At 35.2% G+C, this 27,594-nt stretch overlaps 1 pseudogene; it reads right to left on the bottom strand.

The window, feature by feature from the left end:
- Positions 1 to 5,927: 5,927 nt before the first annotated feature.
- On the bottom strand, positions 5,928 to 7,532 carry LOC149533078 (UDP-glycosyltransferase 72B1 pseudogene; annotated as a pseudogene).
- Positions 7,533 to 27,594: the final 20,062 nt, after the last annotated feature.

The raw sequence follows: 27,594 nt of genomic DNA, 5'->3' as shown, positions 1-27,594 counted from the left end.
AAATTAAAGTATAGTAGATCTGAACCAATAGTAGGGATGATGATCTCTTCAGGCCCACATTCAATAAGGGCCCATTTGGTTGTAGGGATAGGAACGGATAATTAGAATGGAAAATTGGAATTGGAATGGAAATGGGGAATGAGAATGGAAAAGAGCAATCCATTCTTGTTTGGTCTGCCTAGTATTTGATTGGAAATATGTTACTTCCTTGTCTATTTGTACAAAATTGGAACTGGAATACAGTGACATTTATATTTTAATATATTTTATTTATTTTAATATATTAATATATTTGGTTAATTATTTCAATTTATTGTAAATAATTTTTTTTTTTCAAATTCTAAACACTTCTTTTCACACATGCTACTATACATTGGTACCAATTCCTATGCATTGTGCATTTCAATGCAATACAACAATGTCAACATATCATGGACAAGAATCAATTAAATCTGCTTAATTAGGAGCCAATCAACACTCAAGAAAATATACAATGTAAATTCCTCTTAGGAGCTTTTATAGAAATTTGAAGTGTACTCCTTAACTTTTGTACCCAAACTCATTGGTGGATGCATGTACAAACAAATTTGACCTGAACACCGATTTCGTCATTGTGTTGAACTGGCCCAAAATTAAATTTTTATACATTTATATTCAAAATTTGTAGGCATAAAATTGGGGACGCATTCTTACCCCTAAAACCAAGAGACTCATTTAAAAGAAGCAAGGAGGATGCATACTTGAGGTATAAGGTAAGTTAGGTCTAAATAAATTCGACAAAACCCTAAAATTTATAAAATTGCTTGGTATATATGAAGCAAAGAAAACATGAAAAGGTGCTTATCTTGCAATGTCTTTAGGAAAAACGTTCCCTAGGTACACTTTCCTAAGGTTGCCGAGATGCAAGACCTTCGCACTCTATCATTGCTCAATGAAATGGTGGAGTAAAATGGTGGAAGTATGAGCGGAAGTTTTTTTTGCAGACCTGACGAATTATATATTTTGCCATATGTTGGGAAAGTGAGATTGGGAATGGCATTGGCCCATTCCAATTACAAGGTTTTTTAAAGAATGAATATAAGCCCATTTTGGGCTGAAATAGGAATTCAAAATACTATTCTCCAATCCTATTTTGTTCAACAAACAAAGAATTAGAAACATATTCTATTTTTCTAATCCTATTCACATCATATTCCACCAACCAAATAGGCCCCAAGGGATAAAAAGAGATCATAGAAGAGGATGAAATTGTGAAGAATGAATGTGTAGGGTATGATATTTTGATAATGCTTGCTACTGCTATAATAGAAAAAAAAAAAAAGATTTCTTGATAGTTTGTGATAGGTTAAAAGTCGGGAAGAGTGTCATAACCTTATATTTGCATATAATGATTTTTTTTAGTAAATAATATTTATTAAATATTACAAATAAATAATAAATAACAATATTGAATATAAGATGAATATTATAAAGATATTAATTGCTAGCATCGAATATAAAATAGTCTTCATCAATATTCATGAATATATTAACTAATAAAAAAATTATAATGAGTGATGATTTAGTGCTTAAGAAATTAATCAATATAAATAATAATAAACTACTAAATGAGTATAATAATAAGTAAACTATAATTCAAGAAATAATAAATTAATTAGAAAGATATTAGAATATTAATAAGTCAATAATAATTAGAGATGGATCACTTCTACAAGGAGATGCAGCTATTCAATAGGACCCGTCTCTTGGGACCCAATGATCAATTCGCAAGATATAAATTGAAACATATGAGAGGGGGGAGGGAACAGATGGATAATACAGTTGGCATAAGACATCCGTGAAGAATAAAATAAAACCAATATTATTACCTTTGATGGATTCCAATAATATATGGAAGATTGAGAATAGAAGGCATCGAAGCAAAGAATAAAATATTTTTAATGCACAGTCGTCTAAGATATTGAACCCCGAAAATCACCATCATCATAAGGCCCCGTTTGGTTGGAGAAGAGGAACTTGGGTCAAAACCTTATTATCTCATAACCAAGTTTTTGAAAACCTGGTTTTGTGTTTTGGGAAGACAATGGACTGTTTGGTTGACATGGAAGATGAATATACAAATCCATATTCTGCGTTTGGTTGCCAATTTAGAAATTGGAATAGGAGATGTGATCAAAGTTGCCCATCATCGAGAGAAACCCACAACTATTGGTCAAAAACTAAGTCACAAGATTCAAGTTCGAGTTCGAGTTCAATTACTATGAAGTTTGACAAGGTTAAAAAGTTCAAAAAAAATTGACATTTAATTTGTTTTATATAATTTATTATAATATTTTATAAATATAAGTATATCTAATCAATGATTAAAATAGTTTAACATTAGAACATAGATTTGAAATTTTTATAGAAGAATATCACATTTAAAAATAAATACAAATAAAACTAATTTTTAATTTTAAAAATATTAAATTTATAAAACAAAAATACTAATTTAACCTCATCATTTTAAAAATATAAAACGAAATGTATTGATAATTAGTTTAACTTAACAAAAATAAATAAATAATAAATAAGGAAAAAAAAACTTGAATTTATTACTTTTAACATTACCTATAAATTAAAATAATAATAAATAAAATATATTTAATATTAAATAAACATTAAACATTAAAAAATACAAATGTCAATCAAACATTAAAAAAAATGTCAAAACTATATTTAATATTAAATAAACATTAAACATTAAAAAATTCAAATGTCAATCAAACATTAAAAAAAATGTCAATCAAACAACACGCATAATGAATATAGAAACTCACTCAGCAAAACCACCCCCGCCCACAAAAAATGAAAAATGGCAGACCTCGATTTTATTAAAAAAACATTCATAAAACTCAAAACACGGTTTTAATTTCAAATTCCATCTTTTTGTTGGAAGACGCATCATCCAGTTTTGGCCAAAAATTGGAAGACGAAAGTGAACCAAATTATAAATTTAAGCAACCAAATGTCCATTTTTTTCTCCAAAACCCGATTTTAGCCTGATAACCCGATTTTGGCCCTCGTCTTCCAGCAACCAAACGGGGCCTAAGAGAATTAAGGGAGCATATCGTATGTAGATAAAGGAATAATTATCAGGTTACAGTAGCCATGAGAGCATTTGATACATTACCAAGGGCAAAGTATTGGAGGAACATTACAATTAGAGAAAGGACAATTGTGAATCAGAAGAACATCAACAGACAATGTTAGACATCCAACTCAGTGTGATAAAAGCGTATATACTGAGCATGCGGATGCACATATAAGGGAGGATCATCATTGATATTGATACAAACGATTTAGGATAAAATGGGGACATCTGTCTTAGGAGGGAAGCCGAGTATTAGTAGATTAAGAAGAAGACTAGAATTGACCAGGATGAGACTCCCAATCCATGCTCACATTTGAAGACTGAAATTACCTCCGTATATGGGATGCAAAGAATGATCATATTGGAAGATTATAATGGGATATGCTAATCACACAATAACCTAGGAATTCATCATGATATTGATAGAGACATGGCCACCACAATCAATGATATTATTAAATGAATGGAGGTGATACCATGAATTAAGGACAAGCTCTCTCATACAATAACTATTAATATCAAGAAGAAAGAACACAAGGAAAATAATAGCATTGTCAAACTCAATAAAGACTACGAACAATAACATATGGAAAGTGAACCATCAAATTCAGAGATATTTTAATTAGGTAGTAACAGTGAAGGATCTGGAAATTAGTAGAACTTAGGGCAATGATAAATGGAGATAACATCAAATAAGAACTAATATACAACATTTGACAAGAGGAATTGTATCGGGGAATAACTACCAAGAGGAGGAATTAGTAATTTATAACTCATATAAACTATCATTCAGTAACATCAATTTTAGAATGAGAACTATGTTAGAGATAATTATCCTCAAGTATTATTGGGATTTGTGATCATTTTAGAGATCAAGGTAATCTTGGAAGAGAACATTCATTATGAATGTTGAGTTCTCTTAAGAGGATTTATAGACTAGAGGGAATTCTTGATTGAATGTCAAAATTCCAAATTAGAATTCTAGAAAGAGATTTATAGAGAATCCCTTAGAGACAATATATATATTGTAGTGTTCAAACATATGCAAAGGGTTAGGAAATTGGAGAAAGAATCTCTTTTAAATGATTAGGAAGGGTAGCTTGGGTAGTATTTAGATTAGTATTTACTCAAATTTTAACATTATCAATATGTTTTGCATATGATTTCTGATATTGGACTGACAAATGATTGCAGGTTACAACTTTCAAATCTAATAGGAAAGTGGGACATTACAAAGAGAAACAAGATACAGAACATCTATAGTCCAAGTGCTAAATATGCGTTAACAAAATTAGATTCTTACTAGTACAGTAAGACAAAGTTCTACCTTGAAGACATCTTTAGCTTGAAGACATCTTTTTAAATGTATTGACAGTGAGCCAGATTAATGATAACTCATATTGAAGTCCAAACTAGAGAAACAATAGAATATATCTAAATAGCATATGTTTGTTATATAGCCAAGGAAGCATTTCTTACTATAGTAGGCACTAGGGGCTAGCTATATGCAATCTTGGATAAATATTGCTCACAAATGTGTTTAATTATTTTATATAACACTTCTTATAAAAAAATATACAAAAGATTCATATTCCATTCCGTGTTTTTAAGTTGGGTGTACATACCAATGTTTTGTGGCAATCTAAACAATTATAAGTTGGGAGCATCGACCAAATTTTTTGTGGCAATTCTAGCAATTATTGTATTCTAAATGGTTGCTAGTTGACAATGGTTGTTGTCACTATAATTACTTGGAAGATTATGTACTTTAATTGGCCACTAGTTGACAAGGATTTTTTTAAAGTATCATTACTTTGTTAGCTGTTTAAGAATATTACAATTAGAATAATTATGATGTCATTATCTTCAAAACTACTGCTCAGAGACTCAAATCAGCCATGTTATCTTGTCTATAGATAACTTTAGGTTTAGATGCATGACTATCGTGATATTGCTATCAGGATTTAACTGTGTGATTTTGAGTCAAACTCATTGACCCATGTTTCATGAGTAGTGATTCAACATGAATCCATCTCTCATGAGAATAAATGGAACACTTAGCACTCATTGGATCTAGGTGATGCTCACAGGGGTGAAGCACTGGGACTTCCCGAGAGGTCACCCATCCCAGTACTACTCCATGCATGACTATCTTCAGTAACGGGTTTCAGAGAACGAAGAAATCCTATGTTGTCATTGTCCCCCGTTGCCTTTCTCTTTTGTGTTATCTTTACTGCTACTCATCTCAGCACACTGAAACTCCATTCTCATTTTTCCTCTCTCTTAAATGGGTGCTTGGGGAATTCAGATTTAGTTTTCCATTTCTCTCAAGTAAGATGAGGCAGTTCCCTATGCCAAATCAACAGGGTCTCCTACATCACTGCCTTAAGGCATGTTTCTGGATAATAAAGAACATCAAGTATTCGTATCGACTTATGATACAGTTATAGCACTTTCTTTCATTTTCATCTGAAATTAGAGTATAATAGATAACCAATAGTAGAGATGAAGATCTGTTCAGGACCACATTTGATAAGGGATAAAAATATATCATACAAGAGGATGGAATTTTGAAGAATGAATGTGCAGGGTATGATATTTTGATAATGCTAGATGTTGCTATGACAGCAACCAAAAAAAACCAAAAAAAAATTTGATAATCTGTGACAGGGAAAACTCGCAAAGAGATGCAAGATACAAAACATCTACAGGTTATAGTCCAATTGCTAAATATATGTGTTAACAAAATTAGATTCTTGCTAGCACAATTATTATAAGAACTCTGTACCACCAAAAATACAACTGTGTCAAAGCAACAGAGTTCAGTGTTCTACCCAAAGATGCAAAAGAAGAGGAGACGGGAATAGATGTAAAAGCCTGATTCTCAAAATTAGGGAGTCAAGCTTGATTTCTGTGATAAATCTGTGGCTGCTTTGGCCGTGGCCTTCATTGTACTCCCGTCTTTCCTAAGAGCAATCTTGGCCTTGTCCTTGAGTTCTTTCATTTTCTCCCTCACCTTTCTTCCCTCCTCTCCTTTCATCAATTCCCTGACTGCCCTTTCCACTTCTTCTCTTCTCACAAATCCATTGCTTTCCATCCTCAAATCGATGGCAATCTGAATCTGCTTCACCAATATGACCATGTTCATCCTCTGTTCGGCAGCCTGAGGCCAAGCGATCATGGGAACTCCATGACATACGCTCTCCAGCGTAGAATTCCACCCGCAATGTGAAAGGAAGCCTCCAGTAGAGGGATGAGAAAGAACCGGTACTTGAGGCGCCCAATTAGGAAGCACAAGCCCGCGGTCACTGGTTCGAGTCTCAAAACCCTCTGGTAAAAGCTGAGAAATGTCAGTTTCCGAAGAAGAAGAATCCCCAGATTTGTGCCCGCGCAGCACCCAGAGAAAGCGGTGGCCGCTAGCTTCCAGTCCAATCGCCAGATCTGTGATTTGCTCCCTTGACAAAACGGCTCTGCTTCCAAATGCTACAAACAGAACAGACGACAGAGGGTGCTGATCTAACCATTCAAGGCACCTTGACTCGTCCTGAGCATCAGAATCTGACAGCATCACGGGGCCTATTGGATATATACGAGGGTTTCCTGCCGCCCTAAGGGTTTCCATGGCTTCCTCCTCCAGTTCAGCAAATGTGTTAATGAGAATCCCTGATGCTTCCCTGAAGTGGGAGGCCTGGCCTACAAACCAATTAAATGCAAACTTGGACCTGTTAAGAACGACATTGGGCAGATCCCTGGCGGATATCAGGGGCAGACCCGGAATCTCCACATCAGAATCAACGTCTTTAAAGGAAACCCCAATTTCCGAGAGGTGTTTGGGAAGATGTAACATGAAGCAAACAAAAGAGGCAGAGCTTGGAGAGAAGATATAAGAGGGTATGCTAAGCCTGCCGCTAACGTCAAGCAGGTCAGTACATAACATGTCTGTAACGAAGGCAGAGATGGGTGAAGATGAATGCAAAGATTGCAATAACTCTTCGATGCATGGACTTGCTTTCAGGAAAAACTTTGAAAGGACATGGGATTGCTCGTCTTCATCTACAGTGATGTCAGGGATCTCCTTAAAGCGGATATCCAGACCGGAAGATGCCAATTTTTTAACGAGTGTTGGTTGCTGAGATCCCCACCTCCACTTGCTAATGATGAAGGTGATCGAAAAGCTGCCATTAAACCTGCAGAGCCGCTCTGCAAACTCAGCCAGAGGGAGGAAATGGCCCATTGCCATGCTCAGGGGGAAGATGGCAATATGGGCTTTGTTTATCTCACCTGTAAAATCCATCAATGCCTACAATTACAGATAGTGGAATCTTGTATTGTAAGGAGCCGGCGATAGCTCTGTAAATACAAGAAGGGACGAAGAGTGTCGGACAAGGAAAGTGAACAGCCGACCCTAAGTTTTTTGTATTTGTTCAAATTTGCAATGTTGACTCGTTTTTAATATTGTTGAAGTATCCTCGTGGAATGGTGAAGTTCGGATACTCTGTTCTTTCATTGCAGATTTTTTTTTGTTATTTTCTGTCTTTTCGTATAATCCAATTCTTTGTCCACCTTGGATGAATTTTATGTTCATACGGTTGACTCTTGCCTTCTCAAACCTAACTTTTTATGAGTAAATCGTGGAATGAAAACGCAGTGAGGCATGAGAACATGAAAGAGCGTGTGACGTAAGGAAGACGAGCCTTCAAAAATAATACATACAAGAGATGGTAAAGATTGTAAATTCATAACATGAAGATATGGTATATAGGTCTAAGTTTTTGTTTTATGATAGGCTTGTTATAATAATAAACAATTGCATCTTTGTGCAATGGGTAAGCTAAGATATGTGAAAGAAGAGCATAAAATGTAATAGATATAGTAATATCTTAGCTAAATTTGGAATTATGATAAATGACATAAATATAATATAGGGATAAGAAAGCTAACAAATGACATAATAAACTTAGTATTTGAGTTCTAAGATTTGTAAAATGTCTTGCTCATGAAGATTGTTAATGTCCTTTTTGAAAGAACATTTGAAACATCTATAATCATGCACTCTCGTAACAATTAAATAGGATAACATTAGTGTTCAAAAGGGAAAACATGGTGTACCATTTTAGTAATGCTTTTAAAAAAATCACTTTTTTCTAAACACTTTGTCTATGTTTGTTGATTTATTTCGTGTTCTAGCATATTTCATCATATGCTTTCTTTACAACTTCCAAATTTTCTAACGTTTTTTCATGACTAGTTTACATGATGGACAACATCATGATTGTCCAATAGGAATGGTTTGTATACCAAATATTTTCACTTAATAACTATTGATATTTATCAAAATTTATCTACACACTGGTCTGAAAAGTATAACCATAAAGACAATGTATAAAGACAATGCATCCCTAAAGACAATACATTGTACCCATTGACATAAACTGAAAACATAAATCTATACTAGACTTTAACCATTAGCAAGGATTTAATGTCTTTGTTACATTCCAAGGTCCTGTTTTCGTCCTTCATAAACTAAATGAAAAAAATTATTTACATTTGGCCCTCATAACAATAACTTAATCCATAATGAAGTTTTGAAAAAAACACATTATTTACAATGCATCTTTTGGTGTATTCTGGTTCATTTACAACTTCCATAGAAGGTAACAAAAACACTCCCATCCACTAACCTTGCCGAACTGTTGTAGTTCTAAACACTAGCTTATGAGTCGTTATATAAGCTGTAGGATTTTTAGTTTACTTCTAAGATAGCCTATCATGAAGTGACCGAAACAACATCATTAATCTAGTAAATTCTAAACATCCATAATCCATTGCAGAAAGTCTTAGATGCTACCTATGACAATTTTGTGCATCCTCCAGATCTCCATAGAGGTTGCGTAACTTCCTTCTACCCTCTGCACATTCTTTGTTTAGTATGTGAAGACCAACGGTCTCTTGGGATTTTCCCTCCAACATATTATGTCTCTTTAGCTAATCACTTGTGATCTATAAATGTTGATTGTATCCATTTGTAAACACACTCTTTTCAATCAATAATATTCCTCTTCTCTTAGTGTGGATGTAGCCACGTTTTGTGGTGAACCACAATAAACTTTGTGTTTATGTGTCTTGTTGTTCTACAATTTTTATTTGCACTTTTTTTATTAAACTTTCAATTAGTATCAGAGGCTGCGATTGATTTTGGTGACCAAATTCTGGAGTCATGGAAGAATCAAGAGTGCAAAAATTCTCGGGGAAGAATGAGGTACGTATGTGTTCATTATTAATCAAGCACAATCTTACAATAGAAATTAGAGGTAAAGTGAAAAAGCCAACCTCCATGAGACTTGGAATACAACTGATGAAAAGAAAATAACAAAGATTTTTCTCTCACTATCTTAGAATATCTTGTTCAATGTGAACAATAAAATGACAAAAAAGGCAGTATGAGACAAGATTCAAAGTATGTATGAAGCGATGTTTTGTTGCAATAATTTTGTTATCATGAAGAACCTTTACAAGTTGAAGATGAAGGATGAAACAATGATGTCGAATCACATAAATGAGTTAAATACTCTTTTATGCTAGGAAAACTCCATTGGCATGCCTCAAGATGCCAAAAATAAGCCTATCATCTTATTGTGCTCCTTATTGGACAATTGAGATGGTGTAATAACATCAATCAACACTTTTGTTACTGACAAAAACAAGATGGTCTATGATGAGGTACTTTCTACTTTGCTTAGTAAAGATATGAGGAGAAGCAACAAAGAGTCTTCATCTAGTGATGCTCTAATGATGGTTAGCACAGAAAATAGAGGAAGAACTCATCATAGAGGAAAAAATAATAACAACCAAAAGTCGCAATCAGCTACAAGATCGCAGTCCTAGGGTAAGACAAAACAATTGTTGGTTTTGTGGAAAGGTTGGTCACATTAAGAAGGACTGTAAAAAATATAGAAGGGCTCAAGAAAAGGTTTTGGATAGTGGATAAAACATCATTCATGATAACAATGATGGTATTTTGGTTCTTGCAACAAGTGACACAACTTCAAATTCATGGGTAATTGATTCTGGGGCTTCGGTTCATGCATCTTCTTGCAATGAAGCTTTCACAAACTACAAATAAGGTAAATTTGGAAATGTCTATTTGGGGGATAAAAAAGCTTGTGAAATTGTAGGAAAGGGTGATATCTTGTTATCAATAGAAGGAGGTGCTTAATTATTTCTTAAGGATGTTAGGCATGTTCCCAAATTAAAAAGGAATTTGATTTCTGTCAGTCATTTATATGCTCAAGGCTTTCTTACACTTCTCATAGACACATGGAAAATTATCGAGGGTTCCATGGTTATCGCCAAAGGGGATAAAGTTGGCAACCTATATGTTGTAGAAACTAATGAGGAGGTGGGAGCTGTTATGATTGTTGTTAACAATGATGTCACACTTTGACATCAAAGATTAGGCCACATGAGAAAAAAGGGGCTAGAGGTTATGCTTAATCGAGATCAACTTTCGTGTCTCTAATCAACAAATTTGGAATTTTGTGAGCATTGTCTTCATGGGAAACAAAAAACGTGTCAACTTTTTGAAGAATGACCATGACAAGATGACAACACCATTGGAGTTAGTGCACTCAGATGTCTTCGGTCCTATAGAGGTAACCTCTTATGGAGGTGCAAATAACTTTATTTCCTTTCTTGATGATTATACTAGAAAAATTTGGGTTTATATGATCTCTAGGAAATCTAAAGTTTTCTCAAAATTTAAAGTTTTTAAAGCCCTTATTTTTTCTATTAAACATAGAGCATTAAAATATAGTCTGGATATAGAGAACCAAGAAACTTGTAATCGAAAGGAACAACAACTCAATCTATGTTAAACAGTAACATTTCTAGACTACAAGCCAAAAAAGAAACAAGGCCACCACGAAACAAAATTGGCCCAGACATAGCTAATTACATAGTAACACCAAGATTACAACAAAGGCTAACCCCAACCATCCTCAGGACTACAGTTAATAACACTCCATCCTTCATTATTAGCCCCAAAAGCTCTAGGGTCTATTGGATTGTCCTGATTACTTGACTGAATAGCATTCTCCAAGGTATTGGATTCACTATTAATCTCACTCATGATATGGTGATAGGTGTGCTCTGTTCTTTGTTGGTTCTCATTATTTGCTTCATCAGTGGTATCTTCCTACAAGATCCTTCTATCCTATATATTGGTCCTCCTTGTACTATAGTCTCTTGGGAAGAAAAATTGTCCATAATCAAATTTTCCTTGAACAACATCATATTGTTGCTCCTATTAGATCCAAGAACCTTTCCCTTGGTACCTCGCTCACTGCCATGACCTGCGAAGAAATGATAAGATGGGTGAGTTTTAGAAAAAACCCAGTAAGATCTCGTTGCCTTCCTTGAAAAATCCCCTCATTCCTTTGCCTCCAAATGAACCACATAATTTCATTAGTGAGGATAAACTAAAAATGATTCATATTAAGGTCAAATTTCTCAACAAAACCAGCAAGGATTTCATGCCAACAAAAATCAAGTTTGTGATTCCAAATAAGAGGCTTACCCAGGAACATTGACCAAATGCTATAGGGAAACTTGCATTCAAAAAAAAGGTTTTCAAAATACTCATCACACATACATAAAGGACACCCAATAGTATGTTTACCATTCTTAGGCAAGATAGAGCCAATAGGAAGCTTCTTGAGCATCAACATCCATTTAAAGCAAACCTTTTTGGGTTCAACATAGGAGTGCCAAAACAAATCAAAAATAAAAAAACCATTTAGTATGCGACCAGTCAAACCCCCATACCTGATTGATTCTTTCAAAGATATTTGTATTATAGACAAGAAGAGAATAAATATGCATGCTAGAGAATTCATTAAGTAACTTACCATCTTGCCACTGAAGTTACCCAACAAATTGATCTGAATTCAAGCATTTAACTAGAAAAAAAGGGCCCAAGGCCTTGGTGACCAGAGTGAAGGTCTTCTTCTAAGTGCTTGGGATATTAAACTTACTTTTCAGATCCTTGAACCCACTTGATTGTCGACAATCACATCTTGGATTAGAGAAATACTCATCTTATTCCAACTTTTTGCGAAGCAACATTGAGTGAGTGCCAGAGGCTTCTCATTAAGATAAACTCCCCACCATAAGGATCTATCCACCATAGAGTAGTAGGGGTTCTTCCCAACAATATATTGACTGGATCAAAGGTCTCACCTAAACCCAGGCTTTCCAAATAGATTGAAACACCTTAGTACCAACCACTTTGACCTCAAAATCTCCAAAAATAATGTCCATTAAAGGGATATTCTATTAGATTGTGGTGATTGATCAGGAATGTACTGTACATACTTCATAATTCTTTGGGGTTCGTAAAAAATATTTTTGGGCCCTATTTTATTGAGATTTTGGGCCAACATGTAATTATTAATTATAACCCTAAAGCAGTTAAAATACTTGTATAAAAGGGCTTAGGGTTAGGGATTGTTTCATAAGGTGTGATGCGAAATTGGTTCTTGTGGCAGTATTGAGCTGTAAGGGATTACAAATTGTAATTAGGTTGTAATCACTGGATCATAAAAATATTGGACTTGTTGTTTGGTGGATGTAGCCCAGGGATTGGGTGAACCATGTTAAATCTTGGTGTTTTGTGTTCTTTTCTGTGTGATCTATTATTTTTTGTTATTGGTTATATTTGCATGTAATTGTTATTTCTATCCATGGTGTAATCCTAACAATTGGTATCATAACCTAGTTATTTTTCAGTTATCCTCTACAGGAAAGTTTCATGGTTGAGTGGGAGTCTCACAGTTGAGTGGGAGCAATGGAAAATGAGGGTAAGTTGAGGGTTGATAGGTTTAATGGGCAGAACTTCCAGTTATGGAAGATGCAAATGGAAGACTATCTGTATCAAAAGGATTTATGGAAGCCGTTGGAAACCAAAGCCAAGAATCAAATATCTATGTCAAATGATGAATGGGATCTTTTGGATAGAAAAGCACTTGGAAGAATTTGATTATGCCTGGCACCATTGGTGGCATTTAATATTACAAAAGCAAAGATGACAGAAGAATTAATGAAAACCCTAGCGACATTGTATGAAAAGCCCTCTGCTTCAAACAAGGTATTTCTCATGAAGCATTTATTTAATATGAAAATGGCAGAAGGTGGATCTATTACAGATCATTTAAATGAGTTTAATACTATTACTAGTTAGTTATCTTCTGTGGGTATCAATTTTGAAGAAGAAATTAGGGCTCTCTTGATTTTGTGTTCTTTGCCTAAAAGCTGGAATGGCTTGGTAATGGCTGTGAGTAATTTTTTTCCTGGATCTAGTACCCTAAAATATGATGATGTGATTGGTGTTATTTTGAGTGAGGAAACTAGTAGGAAAACCTCAGGTGGATCTACATCAAGGAGTGCTTTGAATGCACAAAGCAGGGGCAAAACGATTGAGAGAGAAAGTAATTCTGAAAATCGTGGGAAATCAAGAGGAAAGTCAAAGGGGAGGAGGTCTCAATCGAGAGGACTGAATGACTATTGGTACTATGGGAAACTAGGGCACAAAAGGAAAGATTGCTAGAATCGAAAGAAAAATGAAGAAGATAAATCAGATGGAGAGAAGGAGACAAATGTGGTAAGTAACAAATCCGAAGAGGATGTTTTTCTTCTGTCTTTAGAAAGTGTTGATGATTCATGGGTTTTAGATTTTAGTGCTTCATTTCATGCTACACCTCATAGAGGTTATTTCATTGATTATGTCCAAGGGGATTTTGGGCTTGTTTATTTGGGGGATAATGAACCCTGTCAAATTGTTGGAAAGGGAAAAATTAAGATTAAGTTGCAGAATGGGAATCATTGGCTACTACATGAGGTAAGACATGTTCCAAGGTTGAGTAGAAATTTAATTTCAGCAAGGCAACTCAGTGATGAGGGTTGTGTAGTTACTTTTAATGATACAAATTGGAAGGTTTCAAAAGGTTCTCTTGTAGTAGCAAAAGGTGTGAAAGTAGGCACCTTATATCTTTGTATAGGTCATATTGTTCCTTCTACTTTAATTGTTTCAGAGAAAAATGAATGTTCAGGTACAATTGTTGCAGTTGAACAGGGAGAACAAATAGCTGCTGTATATTCTAATACAGTGTTGTGGCACAATAGACTTGGGCACATGAGTGAGAAAGGTATAAAGTACTTCATTCAAAGAAATTTTTACCAGGTCTAAAATGTGTTAATATGAATTTCTGTGAAATTCGTGTGTATGGAAAACAAAAGAGAGTGAGTTTTGTAAAGACTAGGAAGGAAAATAAAAGGGAGAAATTAGAGCTTGTGCATACCGATGTATGGGGACTGGCTTAGGCATCTTCCCTTGGTGGCTCTAATTACTATGTTACATTTATTAATGATGCAACTAGAAAAGTATGGGTTTATTTCCTTAGATAGAAATCTGATGTATTTCAAATTTTTAAGAAATGGAAATGCTTGGTTGAAAATGAGACTGGTAAAAAATTAAAATGTCTCAAATTTGATAATGGTGGTGAATATTGCAGTCATGAATTTGAAGATTATTGCTCCACTAATGGTATTCATAGACAGAAAGCTGTTCTAAGGGCTCCACAGGAAAATGGAGTGGCTGAACGCATGAACAGGACTATAATGGAATGTGCAAGGATCATGAGGTTGCATGCTGGGTTGCCCTTACACATGTGGGTAGAGGCTATCAATACTGCTGTATATTTGATTAATAGAGGTCCCTCTACTCCTTTGGGCTGTGGTATTCCAGAGGAGGCATGGACTGGTAAGAAGGTGAGTTATTCTTTTCTCAAAACCTTTGGTTGTGAAGCATTTGCTCACATAGATTCTGAAAATAGAACCAAGCTAGAAGATAAGTCAAAGAAATGTGTATTTTTTGGATATGGAATTAATGAGTTTGGTTATAGGCTTTGGGATTTTGAAAATCATAAAATTGTAAGAAGCGGGGATGTCATATTCAATGAGAAAGTGTTGTACAAAGATCTGTTGCAGCAACATGAGAAGAAAGAAGATGATCATGTAGTGCTGGATGATACTCCAAAAGTTGATATTTTAGCCATTCCTCATGATGTGCAACAACCACAACAACAAATACCACACACACCAATGAATGTTAGATGGTCAACAAGGAAAATTAGACCTCCACAAATATTTTCTCCCTCTTTATATTCTATTTTACTTACTGATGCTGGTGAACCTGAAAGTTATGATGAAGCTATGCAGGTGGATACTAAGATTCAGTGGGAGTCTACAATGAAAGATGAAATGGACTCTTTGCTAAAGAATAAGACATGGGATTTGTGCAAGTTGCCTGCAGGTAAAAAGGCTTTACAGAATAAGTGGGTTTACAGGTTAAAAGAAGAGGATTGAGGTAAGAAAAGATTTAAAGCCAAGTTAGTTGTAAAAGGATTTGCATAGAAAAAGGGAATTGATTTTGATGAGATATTTTCTCTTGTTGTTAAAATGACTTCTATCCGTGCTGTTTTAAGTCTAGTGGCTACTGAAGATTTGCATTTAGAGCAGTTGGATGTTAAAACAACCTTCCTTCATGGTGATTTGGATGAAGAGATATATATGACTCAGCCACGGGGATTTGCGGTCAAAAGTAAGGAGAACATAGTGTGCAAATTGAAGAAAAGTTCTATAGAGGCAAATTTGAGAGAACTTAGGTTAATGCTTTATCCACTACAAAGGCAAAGTATGTAGCTGCTATAGAGGCAACCAAGGAGATGATATGGCTTTAGTTATTCTTGCAAGAATTGGGACATCCTCAAAAGGATAATTATTTGTTCAAAGATAGTCAGAGTGCCATTCATCTTGCAAAGAATTCAGCTCTGCATTCAAAGACCAAACACATATAGTTGTGGTACCATTTCATTCGGTCAATTTTGGAGGATGGACAATTAAAGCTAGAGAAGATACATACCAATGACAATCCAGCTGATATGTTGACAAAGGTAGTAACAAGGGAGAATCTGAACTCCTCTTCAGCTTCGGTTGGTCTTCTAGACTGAATATGAATAAAAGAACAGTAGAGTCTAGGGTGGTTTGATCTAGTGGGAGCCCCATGTGGTAGCGATATTGCTATAGGATCAATCTCCAAGTGGGAGATTGTTGATTAGTGTGGAGCCTGATCAGTCCCCAAGTGGGAGATTGTTAGTTTGTGGTGACTGATCAGGAAAGTACTGTATATACTTCATAGTTATTTGGGGTTCGGGGCATCGCCTCAATTTTTTTGGGGGCCCTATTTTATTAGGATTTTGGACCAGCATGTAATTATTAATTATAACCCTAAAGTGGTTAAAATACTTGTATAAAAGGGCTTAGGGTTAGGGATTGTTTCATAAGGTGTGATGCGAAATTGGTTCTTGTGGCGATATTGAGCTGTAAGGGATTACAAATTGTAATCGGGTTGTAATCACTAGATCATAAAAATATTGGACTTGCTATTTGGTGGACATAGCCCAGGGATTGGGTGAACCATGTTAAATCTTACTGCCTTGTGTTCTTTTCTGTGTGATCTATTATTTTTTGTTATTGGTTATATTTGCATGTAATTGTTATTTTTGTCAGTAGTCTAATCCTAACATATTCTCCCACTGTTTACTTTTTTTAACAATAGCTCTACCAATATTATTGCGTATCAAAAATTTCCAAGGTTCACATCCTTCCAAAGACTTGAGCACCCATTTGGCAACTAGTGAAATCCCTTGTTTCTTAACATCTCTCATGCCCAAACCTCCTAACTTTTTAGGAATACAACACCACTCCTATTTAACATTGTGTCTTTTGCTATTCTCCAGACCATCAAACCAAAGAAAGTGTCTAAGAGCCTTCTCAATCTTGTCAGATTGATAATTAGCCATCAACCAAGAAAAAGTATAATAAATAGTGTAGGAAGATAAAACCTTCTGAACAACTTGAGCTCTCCCGACAATAGAAAGCACATGAGATTACCACTTAAGGTTTTTGTTCTCGATCTTAGTATAGACCCAGTTCCACATGTCTTTCAAGTAGGGCTCAATGGAAAATGGTATGCCAAGATATCTCACAATATGATTAGGCCCATACCATTGCCATTCCTGATTTCTTATTCAATCTGGGGAATAGGTTGACCACCCCAGGATGGATGACACTAGAGGCATTACAGAATAATTGCAATCTGGATAACATATTCTCAAAATTATCTTTAGAGAGTTCCAAAAACATTGCAGTGTCATCAGCAAATTACTCAAGGAGAAGGTTATTCTTGTTAGGAAATAGGATCCCTTTAACTGGAGGCCCAAGATCCTCATAATACATGATGTATGATAGAGCATCAACAACAAGAACAAAGAGAGAGGGGGCAAGAGGACACCCTTGTCTGATGGACCTTTCAAGAAAAATGGGGTCAGAGAGCTCCCCATTGACTTGAATGACCATATTGGAGTCCTTAAATAAGATCTCAATCCATCTACAAGAAAGAGGGAGGAAAGCCAAATCTTTCCAAAACCTTAATCACAAAGTTCCACTCAATCCTATCATAAGCTTTTTGAAAGTTGACAAAACCATACAAATATTTTGATTACTGTCTTTTCCCCATTTCATGGTTTCCCAAATAGTCACAAGGTTCTCAAGAATATACCTACCCTTGATAAAACCTGTTTGAAAAATTGAGACAATGTTATCTAACACCCCAACAATTCTTTTGGCAAGTAATTTAGCTATAATTTTGTAGGATAGATTGACAAGAGTAACCAGCCTCCAGTTTTTCCCTTGGTATTTATCACCACATTTTGGGATTAGTTTAATCACCATTGTCTTAATTTCATTTCTAAGAGAACCAACATCAAAATCCTCAACATAAACTTCAAGCAACTCTTCATCCACCCAGTCAATGCCCTTCTTATAGAATTCAGCTGGTAACCCATCAACCCTTGGGGATTTTCCATTAGCCATAGACAAAATGTTGTTACTAATTTCTTGCATGGTAATTGGCATATTCAACTTCTTGATTTGATCTTCCACCACCTTCCTAGGGATGATAGACATACATTTGTTCATATCATCTATCTTCATACTACTTGATTCTAACATAAATAGTTGGGAATAAAATTGATGGAAAGCTTCCACAATCTCATTGTTATCCTTGGTGATGCCCTTGCTAGTATAAATTCCCTCAATATTCTCTCTTTCCTCTTTATTTCTGATGATATTGAAGAAGTATTTAGATCCTCTATCACCATCTTTTAGCCAATTAGCCTTGGCTCTAATTTTCTATCCCTAAAATTTGACATTTTGGATGTTTCTCAATTTCTCCATGGCACAAACCAGGTCCTTTTCCAATTCAATATCCTTCCCTTTATCTTGGAGATTCTTTTCAATTTCAATAAGCTTCCTTTGATATAGCTTTTCCTCTCATCTCCTGTCCTTAGCCAATTTTTACCCCATAATTTGGAAATTTTTCTTTCAAGAATCAACTTTAAGAGACCACTTCTCTCTAGCAGAAGCATCTTTATTACAAAAGTTGGGCAAGATAGATATATAATATAAAGTACAATCAATACTCTCTTCTTGCAATAGAGAGGTATTTAATTTGAACAAGCCCCTTCTCCTGATCATACTAGCCCTTTCCTCCTCGGCCAAAACAAGTTGAGCCTAGATGGGAGAGTGATCCGAGATATTAGTAAGAGTAACCATAACTGGAGTACAATTGAGCACATGACTAAAATTGAACTGATGATAGTTAGCATAAATTCTATCTAATCTACAATAGATTCTCTTATTGAAAGCCTACTTATTGCACCAAGTATACTAAAGACCATCAAAATCATTTTTCCTTGGATTTGAAACCTTCTTTTAAATTTTAACTAGAAGAATTGTTCATTTCCTTTCCACTCATTCTGCGATCCCACTTTCTTATCTTGGTTATTATCCACCATATTGAAATCACCAAGGATAATCCATTTAGCCTCAGGTAGATTACCTCCAAGCCAATCCCACAAACTCACCCTATCCCTGTAGTCATTAGGGGCATAAATGTTGCAGATTCCAACTTTAACTCCCTTAACATCAAATAGGGACCAGATAGCCCTATGACAGGGAAAAAAATCATGCTCGATAATAATACTCATCCAACATGGGTTGATGAGCAATGCCACTCCACCTTTGCCTCTTTGATGGCCAGAGAAAAAATAGGTGGCTTTATCCCATATGAACTTGAGAGTGTTATAGGCATGGTATCCAGTGGTCTTGATTTCTTGTAAACAAATGATGTCCTTATGCTTAAGCTTATTACACCAACTTCTAACAACATATTTTCTATCAGGCATTTCTAGTCCTCTGAAATTCCAACTATAGATCTTTAAATTCATGATTAACAATTTTGAGGGGTGTTACTCTTGAAAAATCTATTAATGCCCTTCGAGGCATCTCCATTTTTTATCTTATTGCTCCTTTCACACTTCTTATCACTATTGGTTCTTTCATAGGTTTTCCTCTTCTTTTTCTTCCTAGTAACTTCTATGAACCCATCAGTATCCATAGAAATCTGGTTATTAGAGTTACTGATAATGGTGGTACTTCCAATCTGCTCATAATTCTTGGGTTCAGGTGGGCCATTTTCTCCTCCCAAAGTATGCTAATTGGAACAATGACTATTGCCCATGGTGTCCAATTTTTTTAGGGCTAACTGTTGAGAATTCAATTTAGGTGCATTCTCATCATTAATTTTCTCCTTCTTCACTAAAATGTATGTCGACACTACATCAAATGGGTTCTTGGAGGATCCCTGCACATTCTCATTAGCATGGACCACAACATATTCATCATCAAACAACGGGTTATTTAGAACAACAAATTCATTATCATTAGAATTTCTATGTGTCAAGTTTTTATCAACTATATTGTTCTTATTAACATCGGAATACTCTTTCCCATTGGGGTCTTCTTTATTGCTATTGTTATTAAATTCTTTATAAACATTTTTCACTAATGGGCACTCCTCCTTAGTATGACCATTCAACTTACAATGAAAACAAAGACCCAAATCCCCTAGTTTTTGAATTTTCCAACAAAAACAATCATCCTCTATTTTAACAAAAATTTCATCTAGAAACGGAATAGCAGAATTTAAGGAAATTAAAGCTTTGGCATTTAAATGTAGAAGGGTAACCCTAGCATGTTCAATTTGCAATACTAAATGTAGCAATTTCAATAGGTGTGGAATGAAAGGCTAGAATTTAGGTTGAACATTCTACAATTTGACCCAATAGGGGGAAGGACTAATTGGAAAATTTCCTAATTTGGAAGAGGGTGCCCAGGGAAAGGCCCTAAAAACACTTTGGCCCACATTCTAGAGGCCTTCTTTCAACACTTTTTCCTGCATAGCATGTGTTTTCAAAAAAATAACAAACATTCCTTTCTGAATCATCCTGCTAAAACTGACAACAATACCCAATTTTTTACCCTACACATTGTTCAACCAATCATGAAGGAATTTCCAAGATATCAAGAATTTAACATCCAAACAAACAAAAAAAATGGCAATATTTTTAAACCTAGATTGTTCATCTTTAACAACTTTTACCATGTCATTGTTTTCTTCCAGATTGAGCATCTTTCTTGAGGGCAACGAGGTCTTACCTTTGTTGCCTGCATCCTTTCTTGTTCTGCTTCCTATATCTCCATCTCATTTATCTCCATTGGCATTGGCTGGTCCCCCTCCATCTGAGGAAGCAACAAATACTCCTTTAAAGCATGCTGAAGCCGAGACCAGCAAAATAGATGAATCTACCACTGCAGCACTATATAATGGATTTTCCCCATTTCCAACAACATCCTTCTCATTATTACTGCCTCCACCTTCATCAACGACTTTCTTTGTATTGCCTACCATCACAAGCTTCTCAGATTTCCCAACAGATTTTCTCCCATCATCACTCATCACTACCTCCTCCTAGCTAATTTGATTGTGCAGGTTTTTAGTGCCATCCTCTATAGCCAATCCAGGTCTGGGGGCAAGACTAACACACACACTCAATAGCCTAAAGAAACAAATAGGTGAAAAAATAGACACTCCAAACCCTAGATAGAGTGACCCAAGGGAGACAAGCCCGTAGATAAACACACACAGGACAGGTAGATGAAGGCACACAAAAAGAAAGCACAAAAACCACACACACCCAAAGCCTCTCTTCTCTCAATATGTGGGAACCATGTAAAGTGTACGATGATGCCAGTGCACCAAGTTGTAGAGTTGTCTCATCTCCTTTTTATTATTACACACACTTTCCTTTTAAAGCCCTTGTTGAATATCAAAGTGGGCACAAAATCAAAAGTTTAAAAATGGATAATGGAGGTGAATTCTATTCATTGGAGTTTGATAAATTTTGTGCAGATCAAGGTATTTGACGAGTGAAAGTTGTTCCATTCATCCCTCAAGAAAATGGGGCAACAAAAAAGCTAAATCAAATCATACTTGAGAAAGTTTGATGCATGCTTTCTAATGCCAGTTTAGGCAAAAAAAATTGGGCAGAGGCCTACAATACATTAGTGTATTTGATTAATCAAATTCCTTCATCTTATTTAGACTTTGGAATTCAAGAAGAAGAATGACTTAGAAGAAGGATTTCCTACTCACATCTTCAAGTTTTTCGGTGTCAAACATTTATTCATGTTCCTAAAGAAAAAAGGAGCAAGCTAGATTCAAAATCATAGTAGTGTATCTTCATGGGCTATGGTGAAGATCAGTTTGGATTTCAATAATAAAATCTTATTACAAAAAAAATTATGTAGAGTAGAGTTGTGGTCTTTAATGAGACAAATTTTTTGACTCTTTAATCAACACCACAGGAAGGATTTACTAAATACTTTGTTCCTATGTCTCTATTTAATAAGAATATTTCTTCAATAAATTCTCAACCTCAAACTATGGTTTCTACTCTTATTTCTGTTTTAGCCCCAAATCCTTCTCTATCTTCATCATCTGTTTCTACTAGCATGGCTTATAATCATTAGTAGCCTGGAGAATTGTTTGAAGATACCTCACATCTTCCTTTACAAGCCAATCCAACCAGAGAAGACTTGCATTAGAACATAGTTCCTCTGTTTCATACATAAACTCTGCCATCACCACAGACATGTTGGAATTCTTTAGAATAACTAAGAGGGGGGTGAATAAGTTATCCAAGGTCCAGATGTAGGAATAAAACTTTTCACAGCTTAGAGAGCCCATATCCATAAAACATATTCATCACATATGCATCCATTAGATCATACAATCACTAAAACTTGTAGGTTATTGCCAAATCAACTTTGCAAAAATGTACACATGAAAAATAATAGATTCAATAACACATTTGAAACAATGATTTAACATGGAAACCCAATTTGGGAAAAACCACCAGTAACAGGCTACCAATTCTCACTCTTTTGAAGTGATGCCCTGTGAAAGGCTAACCCTATTAAAGGTTACAATGCACACTGTTAAATTTGACCTGGTTAGAGGATTTCAATCACCCTATTAGGAGTGAGCCTTCTTAGAGTACTTTATATCATTCACTTGGAATGTCACCTGATTAAAGGATTAACAAATGACTGTTAGGTCAACCTTAACCCAAAGGATTTACCCTAGACTAGTACAATTATTAGAAAGTAACAATAAGGCTTGATTTGATAACAATTTACAACACACTTGTAGATTACAGATCTCTATTTTTAGTCCTCCATTTTGCTTGGCTTTCACACACTTTAGCTCTGATAGCTTTTTCACCCTTCAAGAATCCATACCCTTAAGCCTTCTTGCTTTGCTTTCCAATAACAATCTCTTCTCCTATGTCACTGAATGAAGCAATACCCTAGACTCCTTGTCTACCTTAGATTCTCACACATGACAACCTTTCTTCTGACCAACCATCTCTATAAATAGATTTTTTTTTTTTTTTTCATCCTCCATCGTCCATTTTGGGGTTAGGTTGGATTAGGTAGGATTCAATGAATGTACCCATCTTTTCATCTTATTCACTTCTAGAAACTTTTCCTTCAATCCTCTTTGAATTTGCCTCAAAATGGTTCATCTTGAATTTTGTGCCACCAACTCATCAAGCTTATCTTCCACACAGTTCACACAATCCAAGAAATCAAACTTGTTGGCTTTGATTTATTGAATTCACGATCTTTCTCATAATGCTAATACTCGACATTAACTTGCTTCTGATGCTTGACACATACTACATTGCTTGACATCCACTATTAAAACACTCGATATGAACCAAAGTTTATTGGTGCTCGGCATTAGCTAAACTTTACTTGGCTAACACTATATCACTCGACATATACTAAAATTTGATTTTTCTCAGCTTCGACTAATTTTATGCTTTTCTTGCACTAACTTTACTCCACACCTACTGTGCAGATTGTTAAGCTTGGAAGATACAATTCTTTTTACTTTTTCTTTTGAACTTAAACAATGTATCCAACCTTTGTAACCTTAAGTAGATAATCAATGCACTATAATATCACCGTCTTAACTAATCTTTGTACTTATTTTCCATATCATAACTCAACCTTTCCTCTAGGTGCTATTGTTACCTCATTTGATCAAATCCTCTTCATCAATCAAACAAATGATACTAATCAAATCATCTAAGCAATTGTCTGACCAATAAGTAGCAGGTTTGACATCAGTGACAAAACAATGATTGAAACACAATTTCATACTTGTATCAATCTATTTTCAGCAAGAAATAGCATGTTAATTATTATGAACATCCTCTTATAGGGCTTCACAACAATGAGGAAGAGCATCGATTTCAAGTTCATCAACATGTTGATGGTGGTGCCCCACTGGACACCAATCACGACAATAATTCCAATATCAGTTAAGAAGTAGACCATGGCTCATAAATCCATGTGGGTTTGATGTCTTTTGGCAGTCACATGAAGATGCTGCTGATAAGAACACTCGATAGGTAGACATTGGAAACATTCTCTGATGTTGAGTACATTCCTTCTCTTGCACGCATAATTATCTTTGATGAACCATTGTCAAGTCACCATATTGGGAGATAGTTTGATGCATCAACTTTCGGGAGTCATAACTTTGACTTGGATGTGGGTTTTGGCTGAAATTTTATAGGCAACTGTGTGAGGAGGAGTTATTTGGATTACCAAGCTTAGAGTTTAGCTTGATTGGTGGCCATTTCAACATTATTTTGGTAGCCTGAAATATCATCTTGACCTTCAAAATTGGATTTTGTATTTTTTCTGGTTTTTTAGAAAGTTGTTTTTGTGATAAATCTAAAATCATATTCTTGACTTCGTAGATTAGTTGGCAATTCATCTTGTGTTAGTTGGGGGATTTTCTTGGGAAAAATCAAGATTTGTAGGATGGGTTTTGAAAATTACCAAAAATGGAAAAATATATTTTTTCCAAAAATTTGTTAAATATGTTAAGTTTTGAAATTGTAATAAGTAGTTGTTTTCTTTCATTGTAGAGGTAGAGTATAGTGGGAAAATTTTAATAAAGAATTTGGCATTCTAAATTTCTATGTTATGTAATTTTTTGAGTTATTGCTTTGAAGGGTTTGGACTACATTATTTAGTATTAGAGCAGGAAGATGGCTGGGAGAGGAAGAGGAAGAGGAAGAGGCGGTGTCACTCCAATACAAAGATTTATGTTGGATATGTAGAGGTAGATTGAATGACTGAATGAGTGAATGGATAATCAAGGAATACTAGTAGTACAAGGAGAGAGCAAATTATATGAAGAGGGAAATTGAAGAGGTATTAATCAAAATGAAGAAAATAAAGAAGAACACTCGGAAGAGTTGAGCTATGAAGATAGAGTGCTTCAAGCTTTAGAAGGTAAAATTGAAGGGATCAAGATCAAAGTTTCAGACTATGTTGGTAGTCTTAAGCTAGAAGAGTTGATAGATTGGCTAAATGAGATGGGAATTTTTTTTTAATGGAAGCCTATGGTGGAGGAAAAGAAGATGAAATTTGCATGCACAAAATTAAAAGGACATGCAATGATATGGTGGGATCACCTCTAGAAGGAATAAACTAGAAAAAAAATGGAAAATATCAAAACATGGAGCAAGATGGAGAAAAAAATTCGAGAAAATTTCTTACCCTTTGATTATTCACACACCCTCTTTCGTAAGTTCCATAATTTGAAGCAAAATGTGTTCCCTATACAAGAGTACACAAATGAGTTCTATAAGTTATCCATGAGAATAGATCATCAAGAAGATGATGAGCAGATGGATGCTAGGTACATAAATGGCCTAAGATTTTATATCCAAGATGAGTTTAGCATGCATCATATTAGTAGTATGGAAAAGGCCTACCCACTAGCCCTAAAGGTTGAAAAAAAACATAATCAATAGTATAATCAAAGTAATATAGGAGGAAGAAGGGGTCCCTCAACACCATTTTGAGGAGGTTCTAATTATGACAGAGAAGAATCCTCTCAAGGATTCAAAAGAAATCAAGGTTCCATACAAGATCCTACAAATTAGGAAAGAGGAAGGGGATTTTAGTGAGGATGAGGTTCTGGTAGCGGAAGAGGATGGGAAAAACAATAGAGGCCCTTTACCTATTTCAGGTATGGAGAAGAAAGACATTGAGCCTTTGAATGCTCAAATTATAACATGCCAAAAATAAATCAAGGAAGACAACCCAGAGTGCACCTAGTTCAGCTAGAAGAGGAGAAGCAAGAAGTTTCACCAGATGTGGGAGAAGCCCTCATGATGAGGAGATCAATGATCATTCTAGAAAAAGATGAAGTTCTTGTAAAAACTCTGACGATTCGTGGCTCTAGACCAACATTTTCAAAACTAGATGCACTTCTGGTGGAAAGGTATGTCAATTTATTATTAAAGGGGGTAGTTGTGAGAATATGGTACGTAGAGAAATGGTAGAGAAATTTAATTTACAATGTGAAAAGCATCCTCATCCTTATCGTATTGCATGATTTAAGAAAGGAAATGAAGTAATGGTTGATAAAAGATGTTTAGTCAAATTTACCATAGGGAAATTTTATAAGGATGAAATATGGTGTGATTTATCCCTATGGATGCTTATTATATGTTGTTGGGAAGACCATGGAAGTATGATAGGAAGGTCATACATGATGGGGAGAAAATACTTACACATTTTGGAAGGATGACTCTAAAGTGGTTCTATTGCCACTAAAGGATGAAAAGAAGAATAAAACCATGTTGTTTGCAAAAGAAGTTGTCAAAGAAATAAAAGTAATAGGTTGTTGTTATGCACTAGTACTAAAAAGAGGAGAAGAACAAGAAAATTTGGTGCACTCAAGGAAATGAAGGTGCTGGAGGAGTTTGTTGATGTTTCTCTTGATGAAATTCCTGATGGTCTCCCACCCAAAAGAGCTATTCAACATCATATTCATCTTATTCCTAGAGAAACTCTACCTAATTAAGCAGCCTATGGTTGAATCCAACACAACATGCAGAGTTGAATAAACAAGTGACATAACTGATGCAAAAGGGTCTGGTTAGGGAAAGTGTGAGTTCATGTGCAGTACCCGCATTGTTGACTCCAAATAAGGATTACACATGGAGGATGTGCACTGATAGTAGAGCAATCAATAAGATTACCATTAAGTACCAATTTCCTATTCCTCAGATAGATGACATGATGGATGAATTAGTGGGGACTAAGTACTTCAAAAAGATTGATCTTTGAAGTGGCTACCACTAGATCCACATTCGAGAGGGAGATGAAGGGAAGACAACATTTAAGACAAGATGATTTGTACAAATGGATGAATATGCCTTTTGGGCTTTCAAACACACCTAGCACATTTATGTAGTTGATGAACATAGTGCTACAACCTTACATTGGTAAGTTTGTTGTAGTTTACTTTGATGATATTCTGATCTATAGTAGAAGCAAGGAAGAACACTTACAACACCTAAGGGTCATTTTGAGTGTCTCAAGGAAACAGAAGTTGTTTGCAAACTTGAAGAAGTGTAGATTCATGCAAACTAGTTTGACCTTTCTAGGCTTTGTCATTTCTCAAGATGGTGTTCAAATGGATCCAAAAAAGGTAAAAGCAATTCTAGAATGGCCCAATCTTTCTAGTATAACAGAAGTACAAATTTTTCATGGGTTGACAACTTTCTACCGAAAGTTTATCCAAAATTTTCGAAGTATTGTAGCACCCATAAGAAACTATACCAAAGGAAGGGAGTTCACATAGATAATAAAAGCTGAAGAGATTTTAAATTCTTGAAGAAAAAGGTAATTGAAGCTCCTATATTGACACTTCCAAATTTTGACAAAGTTTTTGAAGTAGCGTGTGATGCTTCACATGTTAGGATAGGCATTGCTCTTAGCCAAGTAGGTAAGCCTGTAGCCTTCTTTAGTGAGAAATTGAATGAAGTAAGAAATAATTATTCTAC

This window comes from Cupressus sempervirens, chromosome 10 (genome assembly GCF_028749045.1).
Source record: "Cupressus sempervirens isolate cs-2001-9-10 chromosome 10, ASM2874904v1, whole genome shotgun sequence".
Taxonomy (NCBI): domain Eukaryota; kingdom Viridiplantae; phylum Streptophyta; class Pinopsida; order Cupressales; family Cupressaceae; genus Cupressus; species Cupressus sempervirens.
The sequence above is the reverse complement of the archived record's forward strand: the minus strand, read 5'-3'. Positions and strand labels throughout refer to the sequence as shown.